The following is a 23,615-nucleotide window of genomic DNA, read 5'->3' as shown; positions in this document are numbered from 1 at the left end:
AATTAAAGGTATTTCTTTCTTTTGCTATAAATTTATTATACATGAGCGCGCATGCATTTATTTAGAAAAGAACTAACAATCTAGTTTTACTTATAAACAAGAAAGAAAAGAAGCTGGATTTTGAAAGTTTATGAAGACAGGTGATAATCAGGACTATTAGAAGTAGTATCAAGATAAAAAGTCAAAAGTAGTGCTGAAATAAAGACAATGGACCTTAGAGTTTCAAAAGGATCACAAATTTCTAACGGTCAATGGCATCTCCTTGACTGGTGTTCAGGTCAGCCCATGCCTACCACAGAATACTTACCTACGAGAACAGATTCCAACTGCGTAAGAACAATCAGAAACACTACACTTGACTCTTATATCCAACTGTGAAGCAACACGGGTTTTTAAAAACAAAGGGATGTAAGAATTATTATGAAAGAGATATATCAAAAAGCAAAGCAAAAAAAAAGACAAACTTGTAGAGATTTTCCATCTTACCTCTATGTAACAGAATACTACATAGTAGGTACTTTTCCTCCAACTTCCGTAGGAAATACACTCTCTCAGGAACTTCAACAAATCAACTTTAAAGTATACATTGCTTTTTCTAACAAAACCTTTCCTGGTTTTATGGAGTTTGATGGGGGAAAGAGTTACCAGTTTTCCTCAAGCACCTAAGCTGTCAGCACAGCTTAAACCCAGCAACTTCTTTCAATAGTTTCAATATATTACACTTCAAGAGAAGAACGCGATTGTTTCTGATAATGTCTTTCCTACATTTGGTCTTATTTCTTAAAGTCCATGCATTTGTGTTATAAAAGCAACAACAATCTATCAATGAAGAGTAACATCATTTTAAATGATCTTTTGGTCTCTTAATGATCTAAACTGAAAAAATTTCAGTTTTTACAGGTAAAATTTGAAGCAATCTAAGATTACACCCTTCTAAAACTTAATTTTTTATTCTCTGTTACCAAAATTCTATCAAAGTTTCCCAATGCCCTGCAGATAACATCCCACAGATGACACCCAATTGGAATGCACAGCACAGAACTCTCTGGTGAGCTGTCCCTGCACACCTGTCAAGTCTCTTCTCTCGCCGTCCTTGCCTTCTTGCCTTCTCCCCTTCTCCCTCCAGGACCTTCCCCCCAGCCCCTCCCCTTGCTAACTATGCATCAGTCATACTGAGTTGTTTTTCATACTCTTGTCTTAAAGGGACATCATCTATCTGAAATATCCTTTCACCCAAAGACCTCTCTGCCCTCTTCACCTGGCCAACTTCTATCAAACTTCAGATCTCAGTCTTGGGAGGCCCTCCCTGATTTCCCCACAGTAGGACAGATGCCTCTCACATATTCCCATAAAACTGGAGACTAACACTATGATGCACTTATCATACTGTAGTAAGTTCTTATTTTCTTGTTTGTACACAGAATTTTAAGTTTCGCGAGGGCAGGGGCTAAATAATTTTAATGAATACCAAGTGCTAAGCGTAGCTCCTAACATGAAATAAGTTCTCAGTAAATATTTATTTAACAAATAAAAAAGTATCCCCTTAATTATTTTTTAATTGACTAAATTAAGATGCTTAACTTCAAATCTTCTTATTAAGAAAAGACAGAATGAATGATCATAGACATAGATGACAGGATGGTGATTGATGGGGGGAGGCGGAAGAGAGGGGGATCAATGATAATAGAAAAAATACAATAAAAATAATGTAAAACAATTAAAAATTCAAAAAGAAAAGATACGATGAGGTCCTGGCCAGGTAGCTCAGTTAGTTAGAGAGTGGTCTGTTGCAATACACCAAGTTTGCAGGTTCAATCCCCAGTCAAGGCACATACAAGAAATGACTAATGAATGCACAGGTAAATGGAACAACAAATCAATGTGTCTGTGTGTGTGTCTCTTTCTTGCAAATAAAAATAAATAAATAAATAGATAAATAATAATAAAACAATGCTCTAAAAGCAAAAAAACTTAGTATGAAATATTTTAACTAGCTGAAGAGTTAAAAACAGAAAATATTTAGCATCACTAGCCTCTAACAAGAGCCCTTAGGGAAAAGAGCAGGCAGTGTCAACTCAACTCCCCAAAAAGTCTCTCCAAGTCACTTCCATTCACTCTATAAAACAGACATCTCCATCTACTTGTCTGCCATCTTACCTGAACCCACCCATTTTCTGTGAGTGTGGAGAAAATATCATTGTTGGAACATCCTAGATGTTAACTTGATTTAGATTTGTTCTGAGTTTAAAAAGAATGGTGAACATCAAAACTAATACTACTCCTTGCTTTGTCGGTACGATTTCTCACTCTGTGCCCTCGGACATGTCACTGAAACTAGTGTGTCCCTCATCAGTACTGATTGGGCTGGAAACTAGGGTACTGCCAAGAGTTCTTTGAAGCTCTAAAGCATTAGCTCAGTGACATCAGTGACAAAGGCCCACATATTAGCTCAGTGACCTGCTTCCTGTCATATCAATTCACCTATACAGACCACATGACAGAACAGAGCATAAGAGAAAGGCATCCTATTTTCTCATTTGTGTGGAAGGGAAGTTACTTAAATACCTTTGACAATGGGCTCTCAGTTACCCTCATCAACTCACCCCTGCCTACAAATAAAGGTGTGGTGACAGGAGGGATTTTTTACTTTTCTTCCTTTACCATTTAGCTGGTAATCCCAGGAGCAGTACATGGCAGTACACAGTAGCACACTCCAACTAGTTAGCTGTGAAGAAAAAGATGAATTTCCCTGCTCTCCCAAGAACTGAAGATACTTCATTCAGGGATGTTAAAACCAAAATCTTCCCAGGAAACAAGTGTTTGAATTTTATGAGACAGGAGGCAGTGTTTACAAGAGTGGTGCTTTATCTCAACTACCACTGTTGTTGCTTCAAGAAAGGCCAACTTTCCCAAGAGTCACATAGCTGCTTCCTTGCCTGTGAAAATAGGATGGGACAAAGTGGCATTCCCTTGTAATGACTGGAGATGCCAAAACAAAAAAGCAGACTCTAAACAGGGCAAAGTATTCACAGCATGAATCACCACTACCCAAAAATTTTCCCTAAACATATTCAACTGACCTTGAGAACCTTACAGAGGCTCAAAGAGAATAATCTGCTGCTAGAAAATAGATAGTCCTGGCCCTGAATGGTGTGGCTCAGTTGGATGGGCGTCATCCCACAAACCGAAATGTCACCAGTTCGATTCCCAGTTAGGGCACGTGCCTGAGTTGAGGGTTTGGTCTTGGCTGGAGCGCATGCAAGAAGCAACCAATCAATGTTTCTCTCTTACATTCACATTTCCCTCCTTTTATTTCTTCCTCTCCTCCCCTCTTTCTAAAAATATATAAATAAATACATTTTTGTCTTATTTGATGCTCCCTAAGGGCCGGGGGGGCGGGGGCTAGCAAATTTGACCATAAGGCAATTTCCTAGCATCCAAAGACAACTTCCCTAGCCCTTAAAAATTTTTAATATTTCTGCCAAGAAGGAAAATGCTTACTAGATGTTTTTTCCAGAGCTACTAGAAATAATATGCCAACGCTTTCACTGTGATATTGTGTCACAGTAAAAAGAACATGTGTCACAGTAAAAAGGCTGCCTACAGCCTTGAATGTAAATCCTGACTCTACTATCTCCCTATGATTTTAGGCAAATCATACCCTCTCTAAGGCTCTCTTTACTCATGTAAAACTGAGAATACGACTGTTAGGTGGATTATATGCAAAGGCACACTCAGATTACTTAAGATCTATTATCTGCATCTATCAGTTCCTTTATGATTTACCCTAAACACCCTTCACACTTGCAATTTTATACCTTACATCTATTAATCCCTCATTCACTAGTCCATTTTTAAAGTCTTCCCTAAATAACTCAACCTTAACAATATCTGGTCATTCAACAATTATTTATTATGTTTAGCATTTTTAAATGTAGCTATGGAGAATCACTCTGATTTATTCCTTTGTATCTCTAATGCAGTTCCAAGATTTGGCAAACTAGCACAGCATTTTGGAAAATAATTCCTGTGCGAAAGTTCATAGAATTTTGGTGACCAAAGGGGATATATCACCAATGTAAATTTCCCCTAAAATTGACACAAATGGACACCTGACACACATGACTCTTATCTTAAGCAAATTTAATGCAAAATAGAAACTAATTCAGAAATACAGAAATGAATTAATTCTTCAAATTTACTTAGCAGAATTTCTACATTTTCAATTAAAGACCCCTTCGGTGTTAACTGAGCTGAAATATCAGTGAAAGGATTGCTCTTGATGTGGTCATGTATCAATAATGATTTTAACATCTTATCTGAAAAGCAGAACTCTTGGTAAAAGGACGCCTATTTATATCAAGGAGGTTCAGAACTGACTCAGAGGAAAAAGTATTATCCTCTGAGTCACTGAGACCAGTTCCTGAAACACCCAATGTTTTTCTTGGAAGGAAGTCTAACAAGTGTCTAAACAATCATTAGACAAAACTGAAGTCTAGTGAAAAATGGACAAGAGACATATATCTTCCTAAACCTACCAGCTTTAAAGTAGAGACCATCTCATAAACACATTGTCTGGTCATGAAAGGGAAAACTGTAAATACAGTCAGAATAGATAATCCAAGGAATAGGATAATGAATAAATCACTGACAACTTACACATATGCCTCATTATACCGTAATCTTTTAATGATAAAGAAACAACTTTATGATTTTAACCTGCAAAATTAACTCATGTTTTTGGCTTCAAAACAGTCACTTTTTTCCCCCAAAGTAATTCACTTTTTTCTCTCTGAATTAACCGTGTGGCCAATATTTAATAATAATTTACCAAAACAGTAAACAACACGAGTGCTTGTATGAGCCAAACATTTTTATATATTCTTGGCACACATTAATTCAAAGGGTAATCACAATTCCTCTAAGAGACAGGTACTATTATTATCTCAATTGTGCAGACAAGGAAACTGAAGCACAGAACCACCCGCACCCGATATTGTGAGCCCTCAAACCCGAGCAGACCGATGGAGGAGCTCACACTCGGTTTCTGCCAGCGTGACTGTCTGTGATGCCCTAGCCCTCACATTAGAATGCTCATTATAACTTAAACATACATAGCACACAGAGACACATACACTTGTACAATTACACACAGGTACTTATGTACGCTTATAAACGTTTACAAGATGTGTGCCAAAATTTATGTATGTCCTCATACGTTAGTTTATTGATTCTAGTGTGTTATATCAGTAGGATTTGGGTACAAATAATACTAAGCCTTTATAATCTACAAGAACAATTACTTAGATAAAGGTTGAAGCATTCCACCGTCCAGATACATTTACGTCAGTCTCACTTGTTTTTTAGTTCTAAAACATTGAAAATATCTCACAGAACTAGAAAAACACCAAAATGATTCTGCCCTGGACACAGGCCTTGGGGGAGAAAATAACACATAACATTTTCTTCTTCAAAATAACAAGCAATTAAATGGAAATCTTGCTGTTTGTTTCCTCTTGAGTAATCTAGACTGGAAAGATTTCAAACACCCGACCCTCACAGTATTGTGCTTACAGTAGAAAGACCGTGATTTCATACATTGAGTCAGCTAATAAGTGTTCACTCGTATCTGTAACCGATTCAGAGAACCTAGTTTAAATATTAAATGACTACATACTTTTCTAGTTGTAAATATTTAAAAAAGAAATTCCCAGTTAACTCATGATGCAGACCACGTACTTTGAAAGAAGCCACATCACTCTGACCTGCCTACTACTGAGGAGCAGGGTAAGAGAAGAGCAAAACCCTAAAGCGGCAGCCCGAGGAAACGCAATATTCCCAGAGTTACCACCACCCTGGAGGCGCCGAAGGTGCCGAGGTGCCCTGGGAGGCCTGCCTGCCGCCCGCTGTGATTCTAGGCCCGAGGCAGAGTATGCGGCTTCCTGAAAGTATATCCCTTACCCAGACAACATACTGAATGAAATTCGACCCCTGGAAATTAAGTCATTCCTTTTTCGAATTAAGCATTTTTACCTAGGGACCACTTTCACAGTACAAAAACTTCGAGGAATAATAATAGATTATGTCACTAACATGTAAGTAGGAATTACCATACACTTTCTCCTAGGACAGAAGGGATCTAGGGTAATGTAAGGGCAGCTATGAAGTCAGTGTGGCCAGAAGTGTACGAAATCTGCATAGAAATGGAGCGGTGACAAGCTACTGGAGAACATTACATCAGCCTCTTTGGTACTTCTGCCCATGGTAAGATACACCCAGTTGTTAGTAGTTAGTGAAATTATGACAGGAATTTCAGCTTATCTATGGAATAATTCTTTAGTAGAAGCAAACACCCTCTACACTGAGCAAAACCACAGAGAAATCCATTCAGTATGTTTTTGTCTGCACCCCCAGGTGTGCTGCGCACAAAGGCAAATGACAAGAACAGCGTTTGTCTCCTCCGAGAGCACCCGGCTTAGACAGATATGCAGAAATGATTACGATGCAATTTAGTAAATGCTATTGTGATCCCAATGATGTACTATGAAAGCATCGGCCTAGAGCAGCCGTTGGTAGGTTGCACATAAAAGGAAACTATGGAACCAGGTCTGAACGACGTAGAGGGGTGCCGCCCAGTACATGAGAGGGCATGCCAGACACACGCGAAGCTGGCACAGGGAAGGACGCCCGTTTCAGGGAACGCTGTAGTGAGGTATTTGGTGTGGCTGCAACATGGGGACACAAAGGATGATGCGGCAAAGAAGAGCCTGACACCAGATCGTGAGGGGCCTGGCAGAATATGTAAAGAAATTTGGACTTAATTTTTACAAAAAGGGAAAACTAGCAGTCAGTACTATTTTTTAGTAAAATAATTATAGGGGCATTCTGGAGGGCAGACTAGATTAGAAAACAAAGTAAACTAATTTTTAGATAATTTTATCTGTTTCATTCCTGTGAGAATCTTCTCAATTGTATTCTGCTCTACATATTTTTTTTGGAAAAGCTAAGACTCCCCTATGGCAGCCCCCTAATTTTTTCAAACTCCTGAGTCCTCCAGAGAGAGACTGGAGTTTCTCCAGGAAGTCCTCCAGGAAGAAAATTTAACCAATTTAAAAGGTGCCTACCAATAATCTATAAGGACACAACCTACATTTTTTTAGTTGTTAGTTACCTCAGAAATCCAATCTATATAGAAATCCAACTATTATCCACCCTATCTTAGTAAAGTTGATTTAAAAAATCTAGAGACTAAAAGAATTGAAGGTTGGTTTGTGTCTGGTTTTCATTTAAAACACTCCTTTAACGGTGAGGCCACTGAGGAAGACGGTAAGGCAGTTTCTCAAAACAATTCAACACGGAATTACCATTCACCCCAGCAACTCCACTTCTAGGACTACGCCCAGCAGCACTGAAGGCAGGGTCTCACACACATATTTGTACACGCATTTATTAGCAACATTATTCACAACAGCCAAAACGTAGAAGCAACCTAACTGCATGTTGATGAGTGAATGGATAAGCAATATCTAGTATACACATACAATGGAATATTATTCAGACTTTTAAAGGAAGGACACTCTGATACGTGCTACAACATGGTTGAAGCTTGAAGCCGGGTTAAGTAAAGTAAGCCAGTCACAAAAGGGCAAGTACTAAATGATTCCACTGCATGTCTACCTAGAGTAACCAAATTCACAGACACAGAAAGTAGAACGGTGATTTCCAGGGACTTGGGGGTGGGAAAACGGGCATTTATTGTTTAACGGGCACAGAGTTTCCATTTGTGAAAATGGACGGTAGTGATGCTTGCACAACAATACCACTGAACTATACGGGTAAAGATGAATAAATGTTGTGTTTGTGTATTTTACCAAAACAATAACTAAGCAGTGGATAAACTAGGAACATCTGCGAGTCCACCAGGTACGGGTGCCTGATCTGTAAGACAAACGCTGCATCTTATTGTAGCTGTCTCTATAATGCACCGAGGCTAAAAACTTCCAGGGCAAACACACCAACTCATAAGTTAAAGCCATCTTTATCATCCTTTGAGTATGTATACATGCATATATAAATATACACATGTGTATATATACTTTTTAATATGATTAAATTATCATATACTCCACTTTAATAGAAATCAAGAGACACAATTCCTAATTTACAAGAGCCATCAAACAAGCTGTTCTGGGGGGAAAAGAGCACTGGTTCAGTGTTTATCAATTCCAGACTGGGCCCAGTGCTAACCTTATCTGAAAGTGCCTCCTACAGACACCATTTCTCACTGATCCTTATTAGACAAATGGAGTGCGGCCCTAAGTTCCACCTTCACACACTGATCTCAATCTCACAGTATACTGAGGGCATAAAATAAGACAATGTATACCGAAAATTACTGTGAAAATATAAAATGATTTGGAATAGATATGTTCCTTTACATAAGGACAACATGAAAGCACTTATAAAATGGCTCAAATAATTTTTTAAAATTCCTCTGCATTTTCCACTTCTTCAGTGAGCTTCTAAACAATCTAATAAGCATACAAGATTTCAGGAAAACATGCACTAAACAAAATAAAACCCATTAGTATGCCTAAGAAGGCACACACACATCCACACACAGAATATACATACACTCAATAGGACGGCTTCTGAGGTCAAACTTTTAAAGTGATAAGAGAAGAAAAGACTTAGATCTTGCTTTTATAATTAATCGGTCCATTAAATTCCATAGCAAATATCAATAGGAATTACGAAAGAACACTAACAAAAGTTGTTAAGACTTTAAAAGATTTAAAAAGCACAAGACACACCTCTAATTTTCATTTTAAAAGTTATCATTAACTTGATGTCTTATGAAAAAATCAATTGTTAACTGCAATAGTTAAAATATCCTCTGTTCCTGGTAATGAGCCAAGTGACTTTGACAATAGCTGACTCAATAAGTTTAACTTAAAAAAAGAAACCATTAAAAAATAACTAAGAGTTTTCTACACTCCAGTAGCACCTTATAGTATCTGCTGGGGGAGAGCAGTTGTTTTTTTCTCCCTCACTGATCAAAAAAAAGAAAGAAAGAAAGAAAGAAGAACAACTCTTAACAGGCATTAACCTCATATGCTAGACAATACTGTTTGTATCACACTCTCTGTAAGGGAATAGATTCATGACAACCAGTAAGAAAACTCCTCAAACTTCACATGAAACCCCCAATGATCGGATAGCGTTAAACTAAGCTCACTGAAGTTTAAGCATAAGTAAAGCATACACAAGTGTCATTATTAAATTCTGGTATGACCAACTCTACATGTGTTTTTACTACTTGTTGCTTATTCTTTTTTTAGCTGAAAAATTCATATTCATGAATAGCTCCGAAAGGTTTTCTTTCCTTCTGTCTCCAATTTCCATTTGGCTTCCCACCTAAAGTTATCATCTCTCTTCCCTTAATTGTTGTAAACCCCCAATTCACCTCAATTTTATGGTAATACCTTATAAAGTTATCTACTACAACTTGATTTCAAATACTTTATTGGCAAATACCCAACCCTGTTGCCATTCTCTTTCTACTTTATAAATTCCTGAATGCACCCAACCTATAAAAAAACTGCCTTAATTTAGAAGTTCAAATTTGATTATGAAGAAATAGGCCGCACAAATAGGAAGCATCTGAATATTTAACTTATTACTTGAACCTCTAGCCTGATTCTCATGTGGTATTTGGTGACTGATGATCACCCAGAGAACCTGGGACGGTATGTTTTAGTACAGAACACCCCCGCCCTCAGCTGGTTATTTTTAGGAAAGTGGCTATATTCATTCTATGTCAGATTTGTTGCTGACGTTTTAATAATGCAAATTCACCTTTCCTTCTCATATCCAGTAAAAGCGGTCTACGTTCCTTTTTCCTAACTATTCTGTGCAGACTGTCTCCAGGTCAAGCTCTATTCAGACACCCTGACAGGAACAGTTAGGCTTTAGGAAAGCTGGGCTGCAAGGAGCCTAGGGTAAGGACCGATCTGAGTTCTTAATATAATTAGGTAGGCTTCAGAAGGAAGGGTAGCATCCTTCATCCAAAGCAATCCCTGTACTCATAATTATACAATGAACTGCAGAGTGAAATGTCCATTCATCCTTTATGAATTCAGTGACCTTGTTGAGGACTCACTATGTGTCAGTAGGTACTGTATGTATGAAACTGGATATACAATGATGAACAAAACAGATGTAGTCCCTGTCCTCAAAGTTGTTAGGAGATACAGTGGCCTTTTTAGATATTTACTTGAACATGCTAAGCTCTTTCCATCCTCAAGGCCTATGGATACTCTGGCTGAAATAACAATCCTCTATGTCTTTGCCTGCCTAACTCCTGGATCTCAGCTTAAACGGCCCATCTGGAGGAGTCCTGCCCTGAGACACCAGGGTATATTAGATCCCTCATTACATGTTTTCATAATACCCTGGAATCTTCATAAAACTTTACAATTAAACATATGGGCCAGTATTTGTTTAACATCTGCTTTTCAAAAATCCCCTGCTTCCTGGTACACTTCTACCGACACAGAACACACTTTTCTGTTTTACACTTTATATGGACAATATTTTAAGCCTCATCCTTCTTTAAGGATAACCATCATTTTAAGTTTTTAATATGAGACTTGAATGTTTCTTTACCTTTTCTTTACACCTCCAAATACAGTTTATCCAGAGATCTTCCTTCGTATGCAAATGATATAATAAAATTACAGTTTTCCAACCAATGCTATTCTTTGCGTGTAAAATTTAAATATTTTGTTTATATATTAGGTACTAGCTAAAGTTATCACAAATGTCCACAACTGATACCTAATTAGACATTTTCAAGCCAGAATTGTGAACAGTCACACTCAATTTTTACAAACAAATTTTCTCCACTATTTTTTTATCTCTTCTCTGGGAGACTCAGATAAACATGAATCCCACGCCTTACTAAATGTGAAACCTTAAGTGTACTTTAGCGTCTATGAGCCTACCTTCTCCCTTTGTAAAGTAGTTATAATCCTTCAAGGTTATAAAGTACACAAAACCCCTAGCAAAATACCATACTAAATAAATATCAAGTCCCTCCTACATGCAAGGTGGAAAAAAGTGCATGTTGGAAAATGCAGTGCTCTATTTACCCCACTATAATATCAGTTTCTATTACCCAACATGATTTCCTAAGAAAGATAGAGTGTAACTTTTGCTTCATGGGCCATACTTCAGGTCAGGGGTTGACAAAAGTTCTGCAAAGGGTCAACTTTGGGGTTTGTGGGCCACATATGGTCTCTGTTGTTACTCTTCATTTTCATTTTTGTTTTTAATAACCCATTAAAAATGTAAAAACCACTCTTAGCTCAAGAGAGGAAAACAGCCCCACTAGCCATAGTTTGCTGACCCATGCTTCAAGTTCATAAACGCTCATTAATTCCACCATTATGTATTCTATTACCTGCATAATATTTGGCTCTTAATCAACAGTCAACTGAAGAACCGCTATCAAACCCCCAGTTCAACAAACACTGATGAAGCACTTGTTTTGTGCAAGGTAACTGACTACCTAAAGACATAGTGATAGGGGCTGTAAGCACAAATAAAGCCTCGTGAGTGAGGGCTTTCACTAGTATCTTTCCTCTCTTTTTTCTGTGTGTGTGTGTGTGTGTGTGTGCGTGCGTATGTGTTTGTTTCTGAGCCTACTACCAATCAGGACTTACAACATAATCAGTTTATTATGCTCATGGCCTCAAATCTCTCCTACCATATTCCTGTGCTGAAACTGGTGCTCCTTTGAGTCCCTTTACGAGAACCTGATTGGGCTCTGTGTACCAGAGAGTCAGAGGCTCCTACTGCTCATTCTCCATCCGGCTCCCTCCTCTCAGTCATGACATAGTCTTATAAATTCACCTTTTTGTCCCCAACTTCCAACAATCATTTCTTCTTCTCTTTTTAGTTCAGCTCACCTCTAGTATTGCCAATTATCCAATATTTCTCCTTCTTATATGGGATAAAACTCTGAATTAGGAATCTGGTATTGGTTTCTGTTATGGTTCTGTCTCTGATCATCTGTGTATTTTTTGCCTAAGTACCTTTCTTTCTTCATCTATTACAGAGGTCAAAAGAGTTTGTGATGCCAACCTGACACAGTTAAATGCAGAGGAAATAACACATCGGAAGTTATTTATAATCTACAAAGTACTCTAAGAGGCCCCTAAGGTCTGTGACAAAGAAGTTAGACTTGATTTAAGAACTGGCCCTGCCATTTATATGTACGAGTTTTCGACCTTGGGCAAATGAATTAATCTCTGTGAGCCGTTTTTTCCTCATCCATAAAATAAAGACAGTAATAATGCCTATTTTATAGTATTAGTAAAAACTACATAACATAACCCATGTCAAGACTTACAGTGCCTGGTACACAGCAAGGGCTCTAAAACTGTTAAACATATTTTTTATTATTTAAGGGTAAGGTATATTTTTACTCCAGGGGGCAGTGGGCCTTTTATGTTAACTTCATCTTTACTTGCTTTTGACCCTATTTATTTCCACTGGTAAACGCACCCCCCGCCCCCCTGCCGCTTAACAACACTGTTTAAACAAGTTCTTTGACATTTTGCTGTGTGGCGGTGGGCTCTTCCTTGTAGGGACTATTTACTGTCTTTCACCATTAAAAGAGAGGGGAGAGGGAGGGTTAAAATGAAGAGAGAGAGAACTATCAGTTCATACTCTGTATGTTATCAATTAGCATAGTCAGTTGTGTTATAATGCAACATGTGCATCCCTAAAAATCACAATGGTATGCAAAAATCATGTCATTAAAACCCCAGGGTTTATGAAAATAATGGCCATAGGTAACAAGTAAAAAAAAGAGAAGAATCTAATAAAAACCATTTCACAGTTTAAGGTCTTGAGTAAGACCTAAACTTTGCTTGTGGAATTGGCTGTCCAAAGGGTGGCAGCGTGTGAGTTACTGTGAAATGGCGGAAGAAGAACTATCTGAAATTGAAGGGGAAATCATAAAACAAGACATGGATGGTTGTGGCCCATACGGACGGATGATGCAGTGAAGTGAGGCAGGTGGAAGACATCTGAGGCGTGTGTGTATGTATTTTGTGTATTCCTACGTGGCCTGGTTCAGCTGGGTAAGGTTTTCTGTGTCTACCTACTATTACTGAGACAAAATCACACATAAATGTAAGAATTATAATATATTCAAATTATCCCCTCATATCAGTAAGGTAGGAATAAATCCTCATTTTCAAAACAAGCATGATAGCAGAACTGACAGTATTTATTCCCTAACTATAAACTTTGGGAAAATGTTCTGATTCAGACTATAGTCACTATTTACAAAGCCTATATTACTCTTCAATTTCCTATTCATCCTGAAGCCTTTACCTAGAAAACGGCTACCTTGTCAGTATTAAGCCACTAAACATAGTCTAAATGATTTCTTAACCACACTTTGGCTGTTTCTTCAGATTTCACTATTGAGAAGAGTTCGATTCAAACAGCCATGCCATACCTGTTGAGATCTCTAGTTGATCCTCTGTCCCTAACTAAATGTCTGCTCCAACAGAGCAGTGAAACGTCTGCTGGTCAAGAACTCACTATCACGTCATTCCATTTATTCGTCGCCCAGTATTTACAATGAGAATCTACTAAATACAACATGGGACATACAAGATGAAACCACAGCCAACCATCAAAAGAGATCGATGCAAGCTCAACTCAGCGGATCATTTAAACTCAGTCAATTCCATAACAGGGGGTGTAAAATATTATAACACATGAAAAAAAATAACACTGAGACAAGACAGAATAGGAAGCAAATGCAAAAAGGACATAACAGATTACCTTCCATGTTGAAAGAGGGGACCAGAAGAAATTTAATGAGGGTGAATGGTAGATGCTATGGATGAGGTAAACTCTGGATGTTAGAGACTTTCTGATTGCAGTCTAAGTAAAGAGAAAGACAGGAAATGGGAGGTGTAAAGCATTAACATCAAGAAGCTTAGGCCATAAATTAGGCTACAGGTCTACAAATGGTAAGTTACACACCAGACTTTGAGTTTTATATGACAGGAAATGAGAAAGCTGCTGACAAGTTTTAGCAAGAAGAGTGCAACATAGTTATGAATGAGCAGGGAGCCCCGTTGGCTTTCACAAATCCAGGCTTTGAATAAATTGAGAGACTACATTCAGAGTCTTTGGAAGGAAAGGCAGGAGCAGCAGGAGGCCTTTTCCCAAGTACAATCCCAGGCTTTGTGTCCAAGATTGATATTCATGGGCTCTACTTAATGGATACTAACTGTGTCACTTGGTCTGGCAAATTGTGTAAAACAGTGGAATGAAGAAAAACTACCTGCAGATGGGGGCAGTGTTTTTTTTACAAACAATGAGAGAAAACAAAGACTGCAATGCAACCTAATAGTAATAAGAAGTCGGATATTTAAATCTGATCATTAAGATCATATAATTAGTAAAATTAAATAATATGGTTCTGGAATGCATAAATAACTAACACGATGTATTTTTAATACTCAAGAAACTGTACACCAATGTTCCTAAATGCAAAGCCTTTTTGGACAAATATTCATGCGAGATTCTACAACAAGCTTAAGAAACAGACACGATTCATCTCAGATTTTACATTACCAAGCACAGAGAGATAATATTTTACAAATTGCTTTAAAAATTTTTTAAACATATTGAGAATTAAAACTATCACATGTCCTCTAATCAAATTCCTGAAACTGGTTAACATATTCTATAGATAAGATTCTGTATACAAATGCCACACCCTTTAACTAACATGCAAAGCATAATTTTTCACACAGCTGAAAAGTCCATTTTAAGGGCTTACCTATCAAATTAAATAATTAAAAGCACAAACCTAACTCTATAATAAAAAAATTTAAAGAATGCTTTTTTAATTATATGAGAACTATCTTGTAAGACCAAAAGACTATATGATAATCCATTTTATTTTATCATCTGCACAAAATTTTTATACAATTCAACTAAACTATTATTTCAAAGTCTAAAGGCTTCCAGTCAAGATGGTGACATAGGCAGACATGGCTCACCTCTTCACACAACGTCAAAATTACAACTAGAATATAGAACCACCACCACTCAGGATAGTTGGAAATTGAGTAAATGGAAGTCTGACAATTATGGAATTGAAGAAACCACATCCATCCAAACTGGTGGGAGGGGCGTGGATGCATAGCAGGCTGGCCCCACACCCACATGGATAAAAATTCAGGAAGGATATCATGAGAGTGTGGAGTCCCAGACTCACACCAGGCCCCGCAGCCCAGGATTCCAGTGCCAGGAAGATAAACACCCACAACTTCTGGCTGTGAAAACTGGACAACTATCTGAAAAAATAGTGAAAGAAAACGTCCCTAATTTGGTGAAAGAAATAGACACTCAAGTCCAAGAAACACAGACAGTCCCAAATATGATGGATGCAAAGAGGCCCACTCCAAGACACATCATTATTAAAAGGTCAAAGGTTAAAGATAAAGTGAGACTATTAAAATTGAGAGAAAAGAAGTCAGTTTACCAGAAGGTTGCCAGATGGGAAAGGAGAGGGTGCGAATGGATGAAGAGATGAGGAGTACAAATAGGTAGTTGCAGAACAGCCGTGGGGATGTAAAGTACAGTAGAGGAAATGCAGTAGCCAAAGAGTTACATGCATAACCCATGGACATGAACAACGATGGGGGGATTGCCTGATGGAGTGGGGGTGCTAGGGTGGAGGGGGCAAAGAGGGAAAAATCAGGACAACTGTAATATCATAATAAAATATAATTTTAAAAAATAAAATAAAAGTATAATGAGTTGATTATTGTTCCCTTAAAACTCCAAGAAAGTTCCCCCAAGTAAACTTCAAACCTACCTTGATGAATCAAAGACACAATCTAATTGAAAAATAAATTAAAAAGGAGACTTCTCTACATAACTTATTTCAGAATTATTTACATAGAATATGAGTCTAACATCTCATCCTCTCCATAGTCATTTTCTCCTACATGCGATTTACTTAAATTGAATAAACTGTTTCCAAGTCTAGCTGCTGAAAATCAGAAACCTCTTTTAAAGCACTCCAGGTAAAGTAGGTGCAGGGACAGCCTCCTTTAGGGGACAAGGGGCGGGGTGTCAAAAAGCAAAATATTTTATATACCATCCCCAGAGCATATATGAAATTTATACTCAACAGGATACTAATATTTGCCTTTAAATTTGGCCTGTAAAGTTGCCCAAAGCTTTGCAGCAACAGTTAAACATTATCAAGCCACAACTTCTCAAGCCACCTCACCCATTTATGCTACCAAAAAGCTTCATTTGATGTCAGTATGGGTAGTGAGAATTTGTGTACATTGATAGTTGTCCTGTAAGGAGACACACTAGAAAGAAATATTCTCAAGAATGTATTTCAAAAAGAAGCGATACAGCCAGAAAAATGGCACTTTAACTCAAGAATGCATTACACTTCCCAGCATCAAAACAGTGATAAAACCAGTGATATACTTTTGTTCTTTATCTAATATACTGTGATACACCCAACTCCTAGTAACAGAACAGTAACAAACAGGCTCTTCCTGAGTTACGCTAAATGTAACAAATCAGTAACAGATATAAAAGTAGATCTATGTTAAAACTCATATATATTTGTCACTAAGATCAGATTTTATATTTAAAACATCATAATTATAAAATTGGATCTTTTGAAAGAGTTGTTCTTTAAAAACTCCCATTAATTGACTATTTAAACGTTTACAAGTTCCATTAACATACATGGGTTTAAAAAAAACAAACTTTAAATACACATATTCACTACATTTTAGGTCCAAGAAAATGTTTATACAGATATTTGGCAGCATTAGGTCTGTGGACTCAAAGCCAATAAAAACCTAAGAAGGCTGAACTTGGTTAATAGGCAAATTTTCATAGTACAACTAACATTATATAAACAACCCAAAGCAGTTAACATTTTATAGGATAATCACAGCATTTTGGGCATCATACTAATTTAAAAATAATTTTATGAAAGCAAGATATGTCTAGACTTTCCTAACTGTGAATAGTCAACAGATTTCTTCTTACTATAATTTTTTGGGGGAAATTATCTCTTAAACACTATGACCTAAAGGAAGTGAATCCTTTAAATCCCTATCTCCCTACACCAGAAGCCAGGAAACAGGACCCTGTGGAATCTGAGGTCCCAATTTCACCAAATTCAGAATCCACTTGGAAGATCAAATGGGAATTTAAAAGACTGTTAAAGAGCTTACCGGGACTAAAAAAAGTATTACCACTACATGCGTTAAGGCCTACAAATATCCTCTACAATAATTATGCCTTTGAGAGCCCTCCTTAGCAAAGAAAATATTCCACACACTCAAACTTACCTACCCACAGTCCAGGCAAAACTGCTCTGAGCAATCACCCAGGACGACACTGAGAGGACATTCTCTCCGCTCACTCCCCTTGCCAAGTGACCTTTGGTGTATCAACAGAAAGGGTGGGGCTGCAAGCTTCAGTTTCAGCAAAGTACTACAAAGTTTCTCCTTTGGCTTCCCTAGGGAGTTAACTAAGACTTCCTCTTCTTGTTGAGTAAGTAAACACGGCCTCTACTACATTTCCAACTCTTCCCTCACGTGGAGGATTAAAGCTTTCAATGGTGCAAATAATGATGGCTAACACCGATAGAGAACTCACTACGTGCTCCAAACTAACATTTTACAGATAGACATTAGTATTCCTCCCATTTTAAAAAGGTGGAATCTGAGGATTAGAGGTTAATAAGTAACTTGTGGGAATTTCAGCTATAGCAATACGGTCAACTTAGCAAATGAACAATTTCCACTATAAACATAAAAGATGAAAAAGAGTGTTGCAAAATTTAAAAGTTAATACAGCCCTGGCTGGGTAACTGAGTTGGTTAGAGCATCAAGGTTGGAAATTCAATCTCCAGTCAGGGCACATAGAAAAAGCAACCAATGAATGCATAAGTGGAACAACAAAATCAATCAATCAATCAATCAGTCTCTCTCTCCTTCTTTCCCTCTCTCTCTAAATAAAATCAATAGGTCAAAATTAAATAGTTTTACCTACTATAGAGGAAATCCCTGGTGCCAATCCAAAGCTACAACTGATGGCCAAAGTGGTGAGCACAAAAGCAAATCCTGCCAACTGTGGCTGCCAGGAATGATCACTGGAGTCTCTTTAGCGCTTCCTGCTAATTGAAATTGGTAAGGAGATGCTCTCTCAAGGAGAAGTGATCAGAATAAAGTGCTCTCTCAAGACAGCTAGATTTCCAGCCCCGCTTTTCTTAACACAGGACACACCATGGACAACTCTGTGTGGCAGCCCCGACGGTGCCCATGCAGCGGCAGACGAGGTCTTGACGGTACAAGATATAAAAATGGTACTGAGATCCTTCCACGAAACCAGAGCTGTCTTCAAAGGGCTGCAATCACAGTCAAAAATGATGAGGGGGCAGAACAAATCCACTATTGTCTTAGAAAGACGTCAAGGGAGCTAGCTTGTCTCTGAGAATCTGGACGAGAGGGCAAGGGAAACGCTACATCCAGAAATTAAAACCCTAAGCCTGTGTCACAACGGTTTTGAGGTCTGAATCTTACTTGCACAAGAATCTCCAAGCTAAGAAGTTAAGATAAATTAGGGCCTGGGCTAACGATATCCTTGGACTATCTGGAATAAACAAACAAAACCATCTTAAAGTAACACTCTATAAGCAAGGCGACATGGGATTTCTACAAGCTAGAAAAACTTAACCAAACCAAAACAAACAAACAAACAAACAAAAACAACCCCCTTGCAGATGAGTTTATAATTTAGGAATTATAAAATATGTGAGGAAATGATTTGCTGTGATTAGGCATTTTAAAAAGGCATAATTATTAAGAAGATAGAGGAAGAAAAAAAAGCCCATAAAGAAAAGGAAACTGAGCCCTGAACAGTGGGACCCAGGTGGTCGGGCATCATCCTGCAAAGCAAAAGGTAACTGGAAAAACTCCCCGTCAGGGTACATGCCTGGGTTGTGGGTTTGGTGCATGGTTGGGGCACATACAAGAGAGCCAACCAATCACCTGGACTGGTGTGGCTCAGGGGATCGAGCACTGGCATGTGGACCAAAGGGTGGCTGGTTCCGTTCCCGGTCAGGGCACATACCTGGGTTGGGGCCAGGGGCCAGGTCCTAGGTTGGGGGCGTGTGAGTGGCAACCAATCAATGTGATGTTTCTCTCCCTCTCTTTAAAAATAAATAAATCAAATCTTAAAAGAAGAGAACATGAAACTGAAAAAATAAGTAGGTTTTACAAAAAACAAACAGAATTTATATAAAGATATGCACATTGTTCTGCAAATAACACTCAAGAGTTTTCATCAGGTTTCGGTAACTTTAAAAGGGAACAGCATCACTGTAAATAAAAATTGTAAAACTTTCCCGAAAAGCAATAATCAGTGTTAGAAGTCAATTATCTGAACCAACTCCACACCAACTTTTCTCTACCATTTCTCAAGCTCCTGACCAGGATGCCCTGCAACTCCCCATTCCTGGGAATTCTGACCCATCCCCCAGGCCATTCTGAACCATCTCTAGCAGCCTGGCAAAACATACAGAGTGGAGATGGTGATGCACCACCAAGATCCCCTTTTCAGGACTGACACATTTATCCTCCAGTTGCTACAGCAGTCAGCTCTTAGCTATTAGCTCTCCTGAGAATGGCCTTGCCTGAAGAGCCTGCTCACATAAGCTCACGCTCCCTTCCCAAGGCAGCCCACATCCAAAGATGGGTGGACATGGGAAATACGAAGGCTTGGACCCTCTCCCCAACTAAGACAATGGTGAAAAGCAGTTCCAGTTTCAGAGCTCCCTGTGGGGTCAGACCTCCACGAGACTGCATGGCAGCCTAACTTCCCCTCTGTCCACGCGGGTTTCTTCCTTTTCTTCCTTCCACAGGGATTGATCCCCAGGACTTGCCAGTATACTTCCTCCACACTACTTTCCATCTCAGAGTAAGTGTGCTGAGGAACCCAGACTGCCTGAGACAGAAGAGCATCGGGGGAAAAAAGAGACAGCATTACCAAGGGAGTGAGATGAGAAAAACAGCCTTGGAACCAATGGGGAGAGCAACATAAAGTACTACTATAATCTCTCTCATGAGACTATCGGCTGCATAAGAGAAAGCTTTTTTTCAAAATGAAAAATACAATCACAAAATTAATTCCAACCCCACATCTCAATGCATCATGGAACCGAAAGGGATGTTAAAGGGTGTCCCAACTCCAACCCCCGTCATTTTAAAGATAATATCTCTTAGGCCCATGGGTCTGCTAAATGCCAAACATGTCACTGCTTGGAAACAGGCCCATTTATTCTTCTAAGACAGTCATTTTCCTAATAAGTTAACAAGTATATTTAATACCCCGCTGTTAAAGTAACAGAATCCTGATGTATCTTTTGGCTCTGAATCATTGGTAAAGATGTTAATGACAGTTTCACAAAAGGCTAATCTGGTACACATGGGTACACTACTAATCATTATCCAGTATGCTCATTAAAAAACTGAACAGACTAAAACCATGATCATTCATGTGCAAACTCAGGACAACAATGAAATGGTACAAATCGAACCAAGACTCATGGGTATTTTTTTTATTTTCTCACCTTTCTAAGATAGGGCAATTAACAGAAGTATCTGTAAGAAATATCATACGTTTGGAACAGTACAGATTTGATTACCAAAGATTTTTCCATTAATTACTGAAGGAAGCTGGAACTTGCACATACACACACACATACTTCTCTATTAGCAACCCTGCCCTACATCCCACACTTTTATAACCACAAATATACCGGCAGATAGGACAGGCTGTAGCTAAACCTATTACCTTAAACTACTGGATCCAAAATGATACGAAGTCATTCACAAAAATTGTTACGACAGCAAAGTAGAATGGATGAGCAATGTCACAATCCATTCATCTTGGAAATAAATATAAGCAGAACTTTGCTCTCAGTTCCTAAAGACTTCAACTTCAGTTCCTCATTTGTGAAACATTCCTTCCTCTCCCAAGACTATCTGCTTTCTCTTCTCTAAATCAACCCTCCTTTTCTTGTAAATTTAAGAAACCCTTTTTTAAAAGGAGTAAGAAATTAATGTGTGACTAACAAAACAGAATCCCTGATTTCTAGAAGAAACTTTATATATTGCCAAATCTCAATATATACAAGCTAAGTTAGCTAAATTTGTTTGGGAAGAATGACCAACCAAATGCTTTTAACAACTTATCTGGAAGAATAGGAAATAAACTATAATTCCTATTTGGGGAGAATCATGTGTAACTACTAATATAAGTATGCAAAAGGGCAAACATGCATGGATATGTAAATAACAGAAAGAACTGGTTCATAAAAAAAGATTAATGAGACCTGCTGGTGTGGCTCAGTGGACTGAGTGCCAGAATGCGAAGCACAGTGTTGCTGGTTCGATTCCCAGTCGGGGCACAGGCCTGGGTTGCAGGCCAGGTTCCCCGGTGTGGGGAGCGCAGGAGGCAACCACACATTGATGTTCCTCTTCCTGTCTTTTTCCCTCCCTGCCCCTCTGTCTAAAAATAAATCAAATCTTTAAAAAAAGATTAATGAGTTACTATGGGTTTGGGGCAATTGTTTGGTCACAGAAACTGAATTAAAGACAGAAAATGAAAAACATACAAATGAGCACTTCTTGGGGTGTTTATATTTATAAATAGCAGAGCCAACATTATTTATTCTTCTCACAAGAGTGGGAGAGTAAGATCATAATTAAATCTCCATGTCTACAGATGGTTTGAGTCTCTTGTAAGTTAGGGAAATACTGATTTGACAAAGATGGACTGCAAAATGATGTAACAGTGAAGATACGTGAACAAAATTGTTTAAATTTTCCTTTAAACTGGCAATGCTAAGGTATGCAACAAGGTCTGTCCAGAAAAAGTCCAGCCACTGTTACTGTAACGAGAACGGTTTGCATGACGTCAATGTAACCGGGCAGCCAAGGACAGTGGACTGGAGTGCACATGCTTGAACAATAACAACTTCACTGTGCTAGTCAGTGGGGGCAGTAGACGCCACTGAGTGAGCATGTAGACTGTGCGGCCATCACATTCAAAACAACTGAACAAGTAGAGCAACAAAAGTGCACCAAATTTTGCATTAAGCTTGAACACTCCCACATGGAAATTATCCAGATGATTCAGAAGGCTTTCAAGGAAAATGCAATGAGTGCAGTTCAAATAAAAGTGTGACACAAATGCTTCAAAGATGGTTGGAAATCTGTTGAAAGTGACCCACATTCTGGAAGGCCTGCAACAGGCAGAACACCTGAGAATGTTAAAGGTGTAAGGACTGCAATCAACAAAGATTGGTGACTGACAGTAAGAGAACTAAAGCTGATCTGGGGATTGATTCCAAAAACGACTGTGTCTGAGATTTTGACACAGGTTCTTGGCATGAAATGTGTCGTGGCAAAATTCATCCCGCAGCTTCTGCTACCAGAGCAGAAGGAACACCGTGCTACAGTTGCTAACAACTTGATTTAAACCACTACCAATTAACCAGACTTCCTCAAGAAGGTCACAAGCAGAGATGAATTGCGGATCTGCCTATCATCTGGAAACGAAGAGCCAGTCATCCTAATGAAGGTTACCTGGTTCTCCACACCCAAAGAAGGTGCGGCAAAGTCACAGCAAAATCAAGACCATATTAACTGTGTTTTTTTGGTTGGGAAGGTGTTGTCCACCATGAGTACACCCCTCCAGACCAAACAATTACAAGGAGTACTGCCTCAATGCCCTTTGTCAGTTAAGGGATGCAATACCATGAAAACAGCTGCAGCCATCGGCAACTGGTGATTGGCAGCTTCATCACAACAACACACCCACTAGTGCCTCACTGTATCCTGCAGGTTTTGGTGAAACATCAAATCACCCAGGTGACTCAACCCCACTACAGCCCAGATTTGGTGCCCTGCAACTTCTCGCTCTTTCCAAAACTAAAATCACCTTTGAAAGGGAAGAGATTCAGACCACTGAAGAGATTCAGGAAAATACTACAGGGAAGCTGATGGTGAATCCAGCAAAGGATTTTGCAGTGTTTTGAACAGTGGAAGAGAAGCTGGGAGAACTGTGTGAGGCAAAGGTGTCTACTTTGAAGGGGACTGAGGTATCATTGACCTACGTACAATATTTCTTGTATCTTCTTCAATAAATGTCTTTATTTTTCATATTATGTGGCTGGATACTTTCTGGACAGGCCTCATATACTAACAGAAACACCATACAAATATATTTGATTGTGGATTTTAAATATAATTTTCAACCTAGAAATCACTGTATGGTTCCAATACATCACACTCTTCTTTGGCAATGCCAATCAGAAAGCCAACAAAACTTTGAAGAAAATGGTGAAAAAATGGAAAAAAGTGATTTCTCCTTTCTATTCATATCCTAGTGACCAAAAACATACAAAGTGTAAAGACTTCAGCACTCGGCAACTGAAGGCTTCTTTTTATGCATGAAGTCTGCCA

General features: G+C 38.5%; 1 protein-coding gene across 4 annotated transcripts in view; it reads right to left on the bottom strand.

Annotated features, from left to right (window-relative positions):
* Nucleotides 1-23,615, bottom strand: part of EPS8 (EGFR pathway substrate 8, signaling adaptor) — a 168,688-nt gene that overhangs the window by 85,118 nt on the left and 59,955 nt on the right. The window contains exon 1 of one of the 4 annotated variants that reach the window (XM_037033976.1): nt 17,433-17,521. The exons of 2 other annotated variants lie outside the window; for them this stretch is intronic. The gene's annotated coding sequence lies outside the window, so the exon portion shown is untranslated. Of the gene's footprint in view, nt 1-17,432; nt 17,522-23,615 lie in introns of those variants that run through there. One more of the 4 variants, XM_037033977.1, reaches the window with a different exon arrangement.

This window comes from Sturnira hondurensis, unplaced genomic scaffold (genome assembly GCF_014824575.4).
Source record: "Sturnira hondurensis isolate 20B ecotype Veracruz unplaced genomic scaffold, ASM1482457v3 Scaffold0021795, whole genome shotgun sequence".
NCBI lineage: Eukaryota > Metazoa > Chordata > Mammalia > Chiroptera > Phyllostomidae > Sturnira > Sturnira hondurensis.
Note: the sequence above shows the minus strand (reverse complement) of the source record. Positions and strands in the feature narration are given on the sequence as shown.